Below are 16,454 nucleotides of genomic sequence, written 5' to 3'. Positions count from 1 at the left end.
GTTACAGATAATTAAAGAGGATGTTTGTGCCATCTTCAGCTAAAAATACCTACAGCCTGGATTCTCAGGTTGCAACCAAGTTTGGGTCAACACTTCCATGTTAGCTTAATCTATAGATTATACATTATTATATTCACTGGCAAAAACCATACATCATACTTAATACATTCTTCAATACATAATTTGTTTTTCCATAACTAATTAAATAGTGGGGAGCCCGATTCTCACTAGAGGTGCAAGTACTTAATTTCAGACCCTGGACGTAATGATCTTGTTGTTGTTGTTGTTTAGTCGTTTAGTCGTGTCCGACTGTTCGTGACCCCATGGACCAGAGCACGCCAGGCACCTCTGTCCTCCACTACCTCCCGCAGTTTGGTCAAACTCATGCTGGTAACCTCGAAAACACTATCCAACCATCTCGTCCTCTGTCGCCCCCTTCTCCTTGTGCCCTCCATCTTTCCCAGCATCAGTGTCTTCTCCAGGGAGTCTTCTCTTCTCATGAGGTGGCCAAAGTACTGGAGCCTCAGCTTCACGATCTGTCCTTCCAGTGAGCACTCAGGGCTGATTTCCTTAAGAATGGATGCGTTTGATCTTCTTGCAGTCCATGGGACTCTCAAGAGTCTTCTCCAGCACCATAATTCAAAAGCATCAATTCTTCAGCGATCAGCCTTCTTTATGGTCCGGCTCTCACTTCCATACATCACTACTGGGAAAACCATGATCTTAGGAGTCTATAAACCATGTTGCAGCCTGAGGCCATCAAAGTGATGCAAAACAAGATAAAAACAAAATGCAGGTAATGACCGATTGACATGCGTTTGATATGTGCGCAACTGTGCACATCGTGGTGACCTGGAAGTAGCTAGAAAAGGGGGGGAACTGGGGGTGGGAGTAGGGTAGACCAGGCTTATACACCTTCCCCATCACATACAATGACCTAGAATGCAACCCCCACACAAATCAGGGGTTGCCTGTACAGAAAACACAATTTCTAAAAACAATCAAACCCATTTCAACAAACTCTAAAAACAACAAACCAATTCATACAAATGTTCAGTTAGTATTTCCTAATATTTCACACTTCGGGACAGCCTTCTTAAGCAAAATCAACTTCTGCAGTAGGTGCCTATTTCAGAGGACTGGAACTGCCAACACTAAAAGCAGGATCTCTAGTGGGAAATTTAGAGACACCCCTTGTTATAGCCTAAACAATCCCTTCATACCTCAGATTCAAGGCCAGAGCTAAGAGACATTTAGTTTCAGAGTTCAAAAGTGTTATTTTAAGGCTGCATAGTCCTAATCTATATACTGTTAAAGAAACTGCAAATCAAACAACACATAATGTTCCGTTTTCAGAGACTCCAAGATTAATCTATCGGTCCTTTAAATGGAAATAATACCAGCTTAAAGAACTATGTATTAGTGGTTTACTTATTATAAAGTTTGGGGTTTTTTATCGCATGTTGCAATTTAAGTGGCGCCCAAGGCTCCTACGAATGAAGGTTTAATATCAACAATTAACATTGAGCTAGAAAGTGACATTGAAAGCTGAAGCCAAACAGCAATATCCACCATAAAAGTAAGCAATAAAATGAGTGAAATAGCAAACGCAGGAGTCAATTGTACATCACTGATTAAAAGCTTGAGAGAATAAAATTGCCTTCAATCTGTGCTCAAAAGGTCACGTGCTAGGTGGCAGCCAAGATCCCTGGAGAACCTATTCCACAACTGAGGAGTCACCACCAAAAAGGCCCTGCCTTCGTGGGGTCACACCCATCACATCTGAAGATATTGACACGGGATGCACATGCTGTTAATAACATAGAATGACCTACCTCTTCCCACCTGTACTGTAGATCCTGTGCCACATGGTGATTCCCTATAGCAACGGAGGGTCCAAATCCCTTGTTTGTCAACCTGAAAACAGCAATATGTCCTAATCAGTTTACGGCAGAGATGGAGAAATTGTGGTCCTCCAGATACTGTTGGACTATACTTTCCAACATCCCTGACCATCATCCCTGCTGTCTGGGGTTGATGGGAGACGGGGTCAGCAATGTCTGGAGGCACACAGGTTCGTTCCCTTCTTCTGTTTTTCTACTTTGGCAATGGGTAGCTCCAATCTTGCCAGCCTCACTGATTTCAGAGGTATAGAATTAGGTACAAGATGGAGTCCAACGTAGGATTAAGCCCGGTCACTATATGCCATATCATCATCATCATCATTAAAACCCAAAAAAGTCCACACCAGGTCATGAACAATAAAACTGTAGGAATATTGTCTGTGTCTTTAGCTTGCCTTTTAACAAAACCTGTGGGAGAGGCTTAAAAGGGATCACTATACCAGGTATTTAAACCTACTGATTGTCTGCAAAATCTCTCTTTATGCCACTGGAAGGGGAAAGCAGGCCAAGTGGAACATTTTGTTAATCGGGTATGTTAAAGTTTATATACTCTTGCAATTCAAGGGACACTGTACTACATTGCTGAGATTTATACATTTATTTACAGTAACTTCAAATGTCCTACAGGCTGCGTTATCAATCAGAGTTGTGGACAAACTATTTCTTTATTGGCAGTGCCTCACTATTGGGCGAAAGTTAATTTGGAATATTAGTCACTCATGTTGGAATTCAGAAAATATCAAGGAAGCTTGGAAATGAAGGAGATCATTAAAGTTCCTACCTATCTGCACTCTTTCCCTGATCCTCCTTTCCCTCTGACTCCTTTGCTTTTAGAACACATACATTAATTCTACCTTTGTCTGCGTACAGAAACAAAAGACACCCTAACAACTCCCATTGGATGAGATGCAGAGCCATGCAGGCGAATGGCTCAGATCACGACGCTGCTCGATGATGTAGGGCTCCTTCCATCCGGAAGCATGCCTGTGATCTCACAAAAGCCGGCTCATGACAAGCAACCCAAAGGAAGATCCATGCGTGACCTCACAAAGGACAGCTAGGAGAACAGAAATTCCAGGCACTTGTTACTCTAGGCAACTCCAAAGCCTTTTGCTGCACCTTTTCCCCTTCCGGATACAGAAGCCAATCAGATTGGCAATTGAATCTCCACTCAACACGGACAACTGGACATCCTTCTCTACTGTATTCTCTAATCCTGAACCATCCCTTTTATATTACTGATCACCAAGAGGTGCTTAATACGCTTGACTGAAGTACACTATAAAGATTCACCCTTAAGAAGCAGCTCCGAAGTGACCTCTCCGGGGTGCAAGCCTGGGCAGTCTGTATGGAAGTACTAGGCTGCCCAGGTGACAAGACCCCCTTCTTGGCCTTGCCAATGTGATCCAAAGGAAAGCAGAGCAATATGTTTGGCACCAGCTTGGCTGCAGGAGTTGCAGGAAGGAGGTGTACAAGACACCATCCAACAGTCTTAGGGACTCCACTCCAGATTTGTGTAGGGTCTACTCCCTACTCTTTTCTTCTCCCAAAGATATCCTGCAAGGCAGAAGAGGTTCAGGACCAGAATTTCCCTTCTCTTAGATGAGCTCCCTTTCCAGGTTGACAAGCCCCATCTGCTTCTCACTTCCCCCCATAAGAGCCAGTTCCTTGGGGCTTCACACCCCCCTTAAATATTTGAGGGGTCTGGGAGCTCCCAAAGTTGATGGGTATTGCCATTCAAATGGTGTGCATGCACCATGTGTTGTGATCAATTATGTGGGGCGGGGCTTACCTGGGTCCCCCCAATATTTTATTCAACTTGGCAGGCACCCTTGCTTCCCTCTACAGCACATGCAGAAACCCTTCTTGATCATTGGACCTATTCTTGGTCTCATTTGCTCGATCCACCAGAGCCTGTCTTCACATGCAGGGGAAGCAGCCCAGTCAGGACTTGAGAAAAACATTCTGCACATCCCCAGAGTCTGTCTCTCTTTTCTGCTTTAAGTGCAGAGCCCTGGCATTTGAAATCAGCCTCTGGAGCTGAGTCCAGTTAAACCCTGGCTCAGATTAACTCCACAGACACATATAAGAAAAAGCATATATAGGGTTTTGGAACATGCAGTATTCCCAAATATCGGTTTCCTCTCTCTGCATTGTTTATTTGGCTTGAGACCAGGTTGGAATTTCACAAAAACAGAGCCAGAGAACTGTGGGCGGAAGGGAAATAGCTTGCTAGCACTCTTGTGCAAGAGCTTAAACGAGAGTCCAGCCCTGCAGTTGCTACACAGATACGGTTAGGTACTCTGGGAATGTGGTCTGTCTGAAACCTTGGAGAGTCGCTGCCAGACAATGCAGACAATCTGGGTCTGACTTGGCAGCTTCCAATGTACGTTGTTGAGTTTAACTTTTCTCATGCAACATTCTAGCACAGATGCACTTTGAACTCCAGCGCCCATCATCCCCAGCCAGCAAGGCCAAGGGTAAAAGAGGATGGAAATTGTAGCTCTGCGACATTTGGAGGGCCACAGGTGCCCCATTCCCAATCTAATAAACCAGCCCTTTTACACATGGATGGGGACTTGGGGACAATCGAGAGACTGACATTCTGTTTAGGAGCTCCAAGGAAGAACAGCCTTTGAAGACCAGTGCAATTTCTGTGGAAGCATATCAGACAATTCATGGTCTCTTCCATCCACAGAGACACTTCCCTCACTAAGCTCCTGCTATTTGTGCTTTTAATGTCCTTGTGGGAGTCTTTCTTCTTTTCTTTTCTTTTCTTTTTTTTTTTTTTTTTTTTGTCCAAGCTGTAAACCAGCAGATGATTGAATACACAGGAAATTTGCCATATCTTTTTCACAGATGCTGTCAGATGGGTGAAACAAGGAAATGGAAGGAAGCACAGATCGAAGGATTATCACTCCGTGATTCTACAAGCGTTTGGTACGATTCAATGGCCACTTATATTGATGTAGATCCATTAGCAGAGTCAGTGAATTGCTCCCTTGTGCGAGATTTGCCGGCTCTGTGGATGCTGTGCAGAGACGATTCAACAATCAGCTGTGAGGCTGGTGGTGCATAAGTTGTATGTGACCACTTTGCTAGTGATGGAAAAGACAACACTCCGATTCCATAGCTTATCTCAGCAAAGAAAGGGGTACTTTTTATTACTGACAATTTATCGTTTCCCAATGTTTGGATTTGAACAGAGGTATTTCCTTTGGATCTCAGAATTCAGAATGCAATGGTGTCCTCTTAATAAACACAGAGGGACAATTGACAAATCTTAAAAGCTTAACATTTCCATGAACAGGAAACAGAATCAAAGTTCAGCTTTTATGAACTACTACCTGGTGCCGACACATATTATTATTATTTTGTTAATAGCCTTCAACACTGAGAAACAGGAAATTGAGAACAGAATGACCATTTTAAAAGATCAGGAATTTCCCCACCTTGGTTGGTTGGTTGATTGATTGATTGATTGATTGATTGACTGACTGATTGATGCTTTTAAAAGAAAATCTATGTGCTATTTTACCACACCATACATTCATTAGTTTCCTTAATATGCAGATGCTACCTCACTAAGGGGCTAGCAAATGTTCTAGTCATACAAAGACACTTAAAAACTGACCTAAAAGTGCTTCCAGGCTTCTTTTTAAAAACAAAAAAACATGAATTTTCTACTAATAACTGGGCTCCTTCTCTCCCCCCCCCCATCTCTCTTTCTCTGAGTTAGTGTTTCCCTTCTTCTTCTTTGGCGGTCACTCATAGCCAAGTAAGATTGCCTTCCATAAACATGGTTTTAACAGTGAGCCTGCAAGTGACTGTGGAGGCCAATTCTGGATCCACACGTCCTTCCACAGTGGGGACATAGGTTTCCAGGCAGAAGTTGATCGTGGTGAGGGTTTGCCAAGCGTGCCTTCCTCTTAGTGCGTTTCTCCTTTTTGTCCTGAGTTCGAGTGTCTTCAAAGCCCATGACACCTTTGGTAAAGGATGTTCTTTTCTTTTTTTTAACATAATTTTTATTAACAGGCCAATCCAATCACATTATTTCCAAATCATACTACTTCCAAATTATACAGCCAGATTTTTAAATTTTGTTGGGGGTACCCTTACATCAAGCTCCGAACGAGAATCAAAACATCACTTCTGTTACTGCTTTTACTAAAAAAAAATTGGAGACACTGTTGATGGAATCTTTTGAGGAGTTGGAGATGGCGTTTATAAGTGGTCAATATTTCACAAGCATACAGTAAGGTTGGTAGGACAAGTGTTTCCCTAACTTGCACTTCGCTATGGGTGAACCTATAGGTGAGGAACCTCAGGCCATGCAGCCAAATAAGGTTCTCTATGCCTTTCCTCAGACCATTCTCCTTGTCCAGGAGGCAAGACTGTGGCCACACTACAACTACCTGTGTTGGTGCACTGAGACCCAAAAACAGCCACAGTCTGAAAGCGCCCTGGTGTTTCTTCCTGTTTTTTCTTCCTGTCCTCTTCTTAGTTTTGTGGTCATTTAGCTAAAAGTAAATATATAACACAAAACAAGCAAACGTACAAGATATAATTGAAAGTGATTTAAATCCCACTCTTGTTCACAAGGAGCTGCTAGCTCTGCTGCTGGCTGCAGCCAGACTAGAAATCCCCACAAGTTGGAAGTCTGCACTGGATCTCTCTAGGGATGGATGATTTGAGAGGGTGTGGGACCGCTGCTTTGTCTGAGAATTTAACCCATCCCAGGAGGGTGATAAGAGGGGTTCAGAAATAAGACCATTTTGAGGTTGCATGATCTCTGTTTATATGCCTCACAAATAAAAATAATGTGCTGCATAGGCACCCCCCAACAACACATGCCTAAAATTGATTCCCTTTGCAGAATCTATTTTATTATGTCTACAAAAGTGTACTGAACCTTCTGTTTATTTCATTCTAACTGCAACAATGTGCTCCACACACTTGTTGTTCTTTATTCATTGTTCGTCTTGTCTGCATGTTGTTGTTTTTGAAAACTCAATAAACACATTTTAAAAAATAATAATAATGAGTTATATAGAGCTGATGCTCAGATTACCCACTGAATTACAGGGGGGTCAAATAATCCATTTGTAATTACAAATCTGAATGAAAGCCATTTTAACTCTCTGCTGATCATCCATCCATCAACTACCTATATGATGATACATTTTCTTCTCTATCACAGCTGTCCAGCCCAGGTCCTAAGCAATTAGTGAATCACTCAACTCAAATTTGTGGCTTTGAACAGCAAATCTTCCCCTCACTAAGTGTTTATTATCATTTTAAATACTTAACCTGTCCGCAAGACATTTTACTTTCTTAACCAAATGGCATTAAAAAGTGCTTTGTCCGGCCTTCTGTGAATCAGAGATCTTATCTCAGTAACGATATTTCGAAAAGCTCCTAGCTATGAACAAAGACGGTGTTGTGCTCACATCGTGTTAAAAGAATCCTGCGAATTATGATTGAAAAGTGAAGCCTCTGAAATCCCATCGCTATAGGAGGCAGAGTGGAAGGAAGTGTAATTTTACCAAAATGTAAATGGGGAGGGGGAAGCCACACAAAAAGAGAGGGAGGTATTGTATCTCGGAAACCCATTTAGGATTGGAAAATATGTCAAACTCTGCTCCGACACCCGCAATGCTAAAGATTCAGATTTGCATAGAAATTTCCATCCGTGGTATTTTGATTATAGTCAGCTGGTCTTCCTCGCAAGTTTCAATCAAGTCACATCCCCTAGCCTAATGCATGGCAAACCTGTTTTGCCTGTGGATATCAAGTCTTACGGTCCTGGTAGAGAAATTTCACACCTCCATCAAAAAAACGTACGTAGATCTAACAGTACAATCCTATAAGTGTTTAGTAAGCCCTGCTGAGTTCAATAGGATTTTAGCAAACCTTAAGAACATAACAAGAACCAGCTGCATCAGACCAGTGTCCCATTCAGCCCTACATCCTGACCCCACAGTGGCCAACCAAGTGCCCCAGTGGAAAATCTGCAAGCAGGACATGAGCACAAGAGCCCTCTCGCCTCCTGTGGTTTCCAGCAACTGGTATTCAGAAAAATTACTGTCTCCAACCATGGCGGCAGAGCAGCGCTATTGTGGCTAGTGGCTATTGATAGTCTACCCAGATGTCAGCTTGACCATCCAATTTATAATAGGGGCAAGCAGAATATAATATGGAAGAATGGTATAAAGAGGCGTGGGATGTATCTATTACTGATAAATTAACATGTGCCACTGAGGTAAGACGAGGACTGCGCAGGAGAAATGATTTCGAGGAAATACGGAAGGTGTTTGTAGAATTTGTACTGTTAAAATGGAAAGGGGTCAAACCATCGCAAGAGGTGTTGAAATTTTGCAAGGTTGGATTGTTACAATGGAATGGTCTCAGTGGTGGGGTGCACATTTTTATTCTTATTTATTTATTTATGGTTATTACTTTGTCAAAAGAAGAAGAAGAAGGGGAAGGGGAAAAGGAGGGGGGGATAGAATCACCCACAGCCATCCCTGGGTGTGCACAAACCACCAAACTTCCAGTCAACAGCCAGCCAAACTGACCCACTGCACCTATGGCCTTTCCCCCCATCCTTTGTATTTGCAAAGGGTGTTTGAACATCTAAAATAGTTTGATGTTGCAAGAGCTCCTAAACTTTCAGTCTCTTTTTTGTTTCATTTCTAAAGGTCATTTTTATAGGTAAGCCTGGGTTTCAAACATGTCAAAATCAACTCCATATATGTATGCAGCCTAGTTTGCATTCTATGTAGAAGCTTTTAATGAAGTTTTACAAAGAGAGAGTAGCAATGATTGGAACTGAGACCGCCCTGCTCAACATGTAGTTTGTGGGACTTTCAGGATCTGCATGGGAGCGACCTTCATGCCAAAACAGCAATCATAGCTGTACCCTGCCCACAGTTTAATTTCATGCCATGCCAACTTCTGCTACTCACTACACATGACTTGATTTGTGCCAAGGCTCAGTCGTGGCATCTGTTTTCAGTGCCAAGTTTCCAACTCCGGAACACAAGCAGAAAGAACAGAATTTAAAAGGGCCTCTGAGCAAATCCAGAGTGCATTTCTGTCTCTATCCAAATAAGGGTCTCAATTCTAGACTGGAAGATGACCTTTCCAGACTGATTTGAGCCCCAACATCCTTCCACCACTCTAAATTAAGTACTGTCAACATGACTGCGCATGGAAACTTCCCATTTTGCAGTTCTATTTGTTGTCACAAAAATGTGGGGAACTGTTCCAGTATTCCTTGCATATTATATTAATTTGAATTACAGACTAAATAACCTCCGCTGTGTGATCCACTTGGGCTGTGTACACATTAATGTTTACTCTGGTTCCAGTGTGCTCTCACGCCTGGCCTTTGAAGCTGTGTCCCAACAACATGAGTCACAATCCATCTCTAGCCTGGAGCTACGTGATGCACTTCCCTTCAAACCAGCTCCCATCCTATTTGCTGCATTCACTTCACAGTTAAGCTGTGGCATGTGCATTTGAGGCAGCCGCTGTGCGTGTGCAGATGAGTCTCACTGAATATGAGTTTGGGGTGTTGCAGATGTGTGAGAGGACATCAGGTAATGCACATCAGGAGAAGACACCCCTACCCCTATCTCTTGTGTGTATAGAACAGGCATAGGCAAACTCGGCCCTCCAGATGTTTTGGGGCTACAACTCCCATGATCCCTAGCTAACAGGGCCAGTGGTCAGGGATGATGGGAATCTTAGTCCCAAAACAACTGGAGGGTCAAGTTTGCCTATGCCTGGTACAGAAACATGCAAATGCAACGTGGAACCCTGTGGAAGAACTGTTTTAAACTGCTAATAGGCATATAACCCTAGATAAGTTGGCTGTGGTGCAATTAAGGAGGCATTAAAATATCCAGGCTTGGAATCTAGGTATATATTTGCATAAGATACTTTAATACAGAGTTCCTCTGGTACAAGTAAAAACAAAATGCAGGATTCAACTTTTTAAACTTTTTTTTTAACCATGCATTTATAAAAGTGCTTTTAGAAGCTGCTTCGTGGAGGTTTCAGGTTTTCCAAGATGCTGCCTGCTGTTCCCATCCTTAAACACGAAGGTTTTTAAAGACATGATTTGTTTTCAAGCTGCTAAGAATTAGACATGCATGACATAAATTTACCTAGCTGTGTCAAGTTTGCTCAGGCACTGCCAGAGTGACTTGCTATGATGACTAAAACTGGGAGAGGCATTAAGCAAGGCTACAGTTAAAAACAGGGTGTTTTAAAAATATATAGCAGAGAGAGCCGACAAGCTCCACTCTGCCTATGGCCCATTAGAAGTCGCACTATACAGGTTCTGAGACTCTGAGTCATAGAGTCAATGTTGGGCTGTTTGTGGAAGAACCAAGAGCGTTCTTAATGGATTGGTGGGAAATCTGATAAAGCTTTTTGTTAAAAATGGGTGCGTCACTTTTAAATAACTAGCTCTGTTATGGCTGTTTCTTAAGATAAAACACATGGAGCTTTTACGTTTCAGAAACACACACCTTCCTTAGGATTCTGAGTAACACTTTTATTAATGGATGCCTTGGATACAAAACAGAGGGTTATAGCTTTGCTAATGTTTCCTTTAAAAAAAAAAGATAAACAAGGAAATTAAAAGATTTGAGGCTTATTGTTCAAAGTTATGGCTGGAGCTGCATCACATGAAATAGAGCTGGGAAAAGGATGCTTTGGAATACCAGTTATAGGCATCACATGGGTGGGTGTGCGGCTTGGGGGCTTCCCATTGGAGCATCTGGTTAGACACTGTGAGAACGGGGATGCTGGTCCAGATGGGCCTTTGACCTGATCCAGCTCTTCTTATGTTCTTTTGTGACTTTACTGCAGTGGTGTCAGATCTGGGGGGGGGGGGGCGCTTGATTGTTTGTTTGTTTGTTTGTTTGTTTGTTTTCCTTTAGAATCAGAAGAATCTTTATTTGCATCAGCCACTAGCTATAGCAATTCAGTGGTACCTCAGGTTACATACGCTTCAGGTTACAGACTCTGCTAACCCAGAAATAGTACCTCAGGTTAAGAACTTTGCTTCAGGATGAGAGCAGAAATCATGCTTTGGCAGTGCAGCAGCAGCAGGAGGCCCCATTAGCTAAAGTGGTGCTTCAGGTTAAGAACACTTTCAGGTTAAGAATGGACCTCCAGAACGAGGGGGGGGCACCAGGTGGCGCATTGGAAGATGGCCGACAATAACATCTCTCCGACCCACACGAGGTAATTAAGAGGCTGCTATGGGAAGTATGCAGTCTCCCCCCCCCCCAAGGATATGGGGGAACTGCCTTGCCAGCAGTGGCCACAATGCACCCCCGGATTCAAGAGAAGGGGGTGCCCGGTCACTTGGCACCAGCCCTCGGTGAAGTTGGCTCTTCCCGGACGCCGTCTCCAAACTGCGCGTGCTGGTTTGCTTTAACTCAAAAATACAATTGGAAATATATAATTGGAGGATGTTAAAGCACATACGTCAAGCAAAGGTCGGGAGATAAGACTGCTGATTAATGGATCTCTGGGATTGGAGCGGCGGGCAAGGACAAATAAATCAAGCGATGAAGCGCCATTAAGAGATTGGTATGTCTGGAGTTAAGTATGTCAGGAGTAAAGAAGGGGGGTGGAGGAAAAAACTTTTCTTTTCTTTGCCTTATGTGAGTATTAATAACCCTCCACCCCAAAGAAAGAAGAACCGCCGTATTTTATTACACAAGCAGGAATTTTAAAACTGTGTGGGATGAATTAATGATGAATGAAGAGAGGATTGGTAAAGATCGGAGAATGGAAAAAAATTATAACGCAGTTTTAAAATGGCGTCTCGCAAGAAAGGCTTGTTTATGAAAGACGGGGGGAGGAGAACCAGGACTATTTGAAAGTGAACGATGATTGGAATTTGATCTTAACCTGGCAGAGCCCTCTATGAGATATTTTACAAGCCTGGGAAAACTAAAGGGCAGACCGAAGATAAACTTTCGAAGGAGGAGGGGAATGGCGGCTGTCCCTATGAGATATGACTTTTGGAGTGTGTAAAACCCACACAGACGATGTTTGTATTCAACCTGCCTGTGAAGATTATCAGAGATCGCTAAGAAAGGAGTATATGACAACAACAAGAAGATGAAGAAAGCAATAAAGAGACTATCTGGATAGAACTGGATAGAACTGTTTAATTGAAGCAGTAATAGAAGTGATGTTTGGATCCTCGTCCGGAGCTTGATGTATGGGTACCCCCAACAAAATTGAAAAATTTGGCTGTATAATTTGGAATTAATGTGATTTGAAATAATGTGATATGATTGGCCTGTTAATAAAAATTATGTTTAAAAAAAAAAAAGAATGGACCTCCAGAACGAATTAAGTACTTAACCCGAGGTACCACCATGCAATAAAATAAAATGTACTGAAGATAGAGGTAAAAACTTAACTGTGGAAAATACATTTTGAGAGTTTATGTCAATAATCAAATAATAGATCTTATTCTATTTGCCCCCACTAAAAACCTTGCAGTTTTTGCTGTCATCTGATCATCTTGATCCGCTGAAACAAAGGACACAGTAGCAATGGCTGAGCGACCTGGCATGGACAATAATAGAGGGGTAATAACCTCACTCCTCAAATCTTCATCAAGAGTACAAGCCAGAAGCACATGAGCCACTGACTCAATACTGCCATCTCCACAGGGACATACCATATTTTCCTGTGTATTGGACGAGGTTTTTTTGACTAAAAAATGACGTCAAAGAACTGGGGTCGTCCAATACATGGATAGTGGCATGGGGGAGGAAGAAGCGGGGTGCTGCCAGCCATCCGGTTGGCAGGAGCGTGGCTTCCCCCTATACCCCAGTGAGTGGGGAATGATCTGGGGGTGTTTCCTGCCTGTAGCTGCATGGGGGGAGAAGCTGCGTGCAGCCAGCCAGCTTGTTGGCAAGAGCACAACCTCCCAATGCCACTGCTGGCGGGAGCGCAAATTCCCCCAACGCCGCTGCGTGCAGGAAACGATCTAGGGAGTATTTCCTGCCTGCAGCTGCTTGAGGGGAGAGGCTCAACAACTTTGGGCCATCTTCCCTCATTTTCTTAAAATTGAGTCCCCCAAAATACGGCAGCCATTTTTCCAGTGGAACTTTTTGAAATCATCCTTCAAGAACAGCTGAAGGCAGTATACTCAATCTTGAGAAAGTGAAAGCGCGTCTGTATTTTGGAATTGTTAAATTTTGCAAATAGGGTGCCAAAGTGTCAAAATGACTAGGTGGGAAATAATCATACCATGGACAAAATTTCCTAATTGTGGCCAGAGTATTCTGTCGCTTGATATCATAGAGGCGCTGTCTAATTAAATTATTCGCTTTACTGAAGCCCAGTGTTAATAACTGTTGTGGTTATAAACCAGAAAAGTAAAGCTTTTGGTTGACAATTTTAGTCCCAGTGCTCTCATGACAATCTTGCGATACTAAGGGCCTGCATTAGCATCTGGCATCCTTGGCCATCTGCTGGAGCTCTGGCAGTGCTCACAGATAACACTTGCATATCCTTCAACATTTCTTGGATGAAAATAGGGATGTCTTATTCCATCATCATCATCATCATTTTACTATTTATACTCCACCCATCTTGACTATGGGAGGCTTCATAATAACATAATAATACACTAAACATTTAAAAATCTTCCCTATACAGGGCTGCCTTCAGATGTCTTCTAAAAATTACATCGTTACTTATCTCCTTGCCTCAGGCATCACATAACTCCACACCCTTCAACATTTCTCCAATGAAAATAGGAACCTCCTAAGGAAAAGTGGGACATTCTGGGATCAAATCAGAAACCAGACTGGCTTCTGTAAATCTGTTCCTGGAAAATAGGGACACTTGGAGGGTCTGTAGCACTTGCCCTGGGCCCTCCTTAAGTTTGCATGCAGCCTGTGAGAATGATGGGCAGCAGAAGTAACTTGGGAAAGGTTTAAGGGAGGTAAGGATAGGATGAAGGGTGACCCACAGGGCAGGGACTGCCTTGCTTATGAGAAGTTAGTTCCTTTGAGTAGGTGAGAGGTGCATTTAATTAAGATTCAATTTATTTAAAAATTGTGATAATTATAGAGAGGTGGGATGAACTGGATGAATCGTCTCTTTCCAAGGCCAAACTGAATCAAAATGGCAAAGCAGGATGAGCACTCTTCATTCATTACAGGAAAAGTTTCACAGATGCAATTAGATTCTCCTTAGCTTCTTATTGTTGACTTCATATCACCAGATCACCATCTGCAAAGCCCTTTACTTGTTTTTCATTACCTCTGGGATCAGAAGCTGCCACTCAGCGAACCTCTCTCTGTGGCAGAACAAGATGACCAAAGAAAGAAAAGCCCTGAAGCAAAATTCTGCCTTTGTCTTGGTCTGAAGAACACAGTAGTTTCATTATACTCTGAAGGCCATCATTATCCTTGTTCTAAATAGCATCCTCTACAAGAAGCCACATGTTCTTTTTTTTAAAAAAAATGCTGCACACTTTACACCTTCTGCATAACTCCTGCTAGGACTTACGAACACTCTTCAAGGGTAGTGAAAAAGCTGCCACAGAAGTAAATTGTGTGTTCTGATATACAGTGAGATTACAAAAGGTACAATAATGATAAAATCAATTAAAACTACCATAACCATAAAATCAGAAAACCATTGATGAATCCATATTTTCTTTAACAGGAAAAGGAAATAGTGATGGCAAAATTCAGTTTCAAGGATGCCTACTCAGAAACAAGCCCTATTGAATTCAGTGGGGCTTACTCTTAGGTAAATGAGGTGAGACTTGAAGGCTAAAGTCTTTTAAAAAGATCTTAAAACACCCCCGCCTTCTTCTAACATTTACTAACTGGCCTCAACTGCTTTCGGCCATCTCAGAAAGTTGTTTTTTAATGGGCTTTGACGTTTTTAGTGAGACTTTTATGGAAGTTCTCTCAGAACTACCATTGAGATAAACCTTGGCTCAAACTTGCACCAATGGTGGCCTTGCAGGGTTAGATTAACAGCAGGGAAATCCTTCAGGGTGATCATAGCAACAAATGGATAGGCTACAAAATGTAAGCTTCTTACAGAGCAAAGACCAGCAGTATACTTTTAGTGCCTGACAACTCACAAAAGATGAAGACCAAAATGGTGAGATGTGCTGTTTTGTAGAATAGGAACAACCCCTGCTGTGCATCAGTCCCTTAAGAAAAGCTTCCAAGTGGTGAAAATCTAATGCAAATTTGTTTTACTGCAATCCACCATAATCTTGCCATTTCTCACAATATCTTTTCCCGTTAATAAGCTCTACTGTCCACTAATTAAGAAAGTCCACAAATGTCTACACACAGAGAATTATAAATTTTGTTGTTACTCAAAAGTTGGCTCCCTCAGCCTGAAAGTGAGATGAGCGCTGCACCCCAAAGTCACCTTGACTGGACTTAACCATCCAGGGGTCCTTTACCTTTTAACTTTAGTGGAGATTATACATTGCTGCAGCCTGAAAGTACCATAATTGATGACCCTAACACAGCACAGATATACCAGTTTGCTATTTCTTTTATCAATGTGAGTGTTAAGTGGTGTTTGGATTTTTTCAAAATCATTAAAAAAGAAAGAAAGAAAATAAAACAGGAGTATGTTTAAATGTTACAATGATGATAACCAAGTATCTACAAAATGGCCAAGAAACTGGACAGCTTATTGCCTGTCGCTTGCACAGCTCCTTAGACAAAGCTTGAGGGACAGTTGACTGTGAAGGGAAAATTACTCTGGCCGAAAAAAGGTAACAAGGACAGGATTGACAGAATAATTACCGTAAGTTGTCCAGGAGACTAATATGCATGAATCAGCTCCCCTGGAGCCTGCTGTTCAGATTATACCTTTGGAAGTTGGCCCGATGTTGTTTTCTAGTGATTAATGTTGCACACTGATGCCTGGTCCTGTAATCAACATGTCAGGTTTCTTAGAAAGAGCGGTTCCAAGTTTTAAACAAAGTCTGTCCCTCTGTTTTAAAGGAGTACCTTCTGCTACCTTTGATTTAAAATAAAAATACACACCTACAACTCAGCAAAGTGGGATTCAGAAAAGTTTTGTTGAGCACCCAATACAGATGCAAATGATCAAAGTGATCAAGAAAGGCAGGGAGAAAAGGAATGATTTGGAGTGGGAAATAAGGATAAGAGAGGATAGAAAGGAAAAGAAACGTCAATAGGATTGAAGCAGAGTAAAAATTTGCTGCGGGACATTGGAGTATCGTCAAAAATCATATAACGATGTGTGATCTTAAGCAATCTCTTGCAAAACCAGCATACATCTGCAGAGTTCAATATCAAAGCAATGTGTAAACCAAGGAGATTTACAGAAGAACCCTGTGTGTTTAAGAATTAAGTGCCTCTGAGTTCAGTAAGACTTACTCCCTGTTAAGGGTGTTTAGGATTTCAAGCTTAGAAGGATAAACAAAAGGATACACAAGAACCCTCTTAAGGTGTTCTGGCTACTGTGTAAACTAACACATGTGCAGGAGGA

The 16,454-nt window shown here is 42.2% G+C and overlaps 1 protein-coding gene across 3 annotated transcripts in view; it reads right to left on the bottom strand.

The window, feature by feature from the left end:
- C12H7orf78 (chromosome 12 C7orf78 homolog) overlaps positions 1-16,454 on the bottom strand; it is a 53,029-nt gene that overhangs the window by 22,541 nt on the left and 14,034 nt on the right. For 2 of the 3 annotated variants that reach the window (XM_028751614.2, XM_028751611.2), the window contains one exon: positions 1,836-1,917. The exons of the other annotated variant lie outside the window; for it this stretch is intronic. The gene's annotated coding sequence lies outside the window, so the exon portion shown is untranslated. The remainder of the gene's footprint in view (positions 1-1,835; positions 1,918-16,454) is intronic. 3 annotated transcript variants of the gene reach the window in all.

The sequence above is a fragment of the Podarcis muralis genome, chromosome 12, assembly GCF_964188315.1.
Source record: "Podarcis muralis chromosome 12, rPodMur119.hap1.1, whole genome shotgun sequence".
In the NCBI taxonomy this organism is placed as follows: domain Eukaryota; kingdom Metazoa; phylum Chordata; class Lepidosauria; order Squamata; family Lacertidae; genus Podarcis; species Podarcis muralis.
Note: the sequence above shows the minus strand (reverse complement) of the source record. Positions and strands in the feature narration are given on the sequence as shown.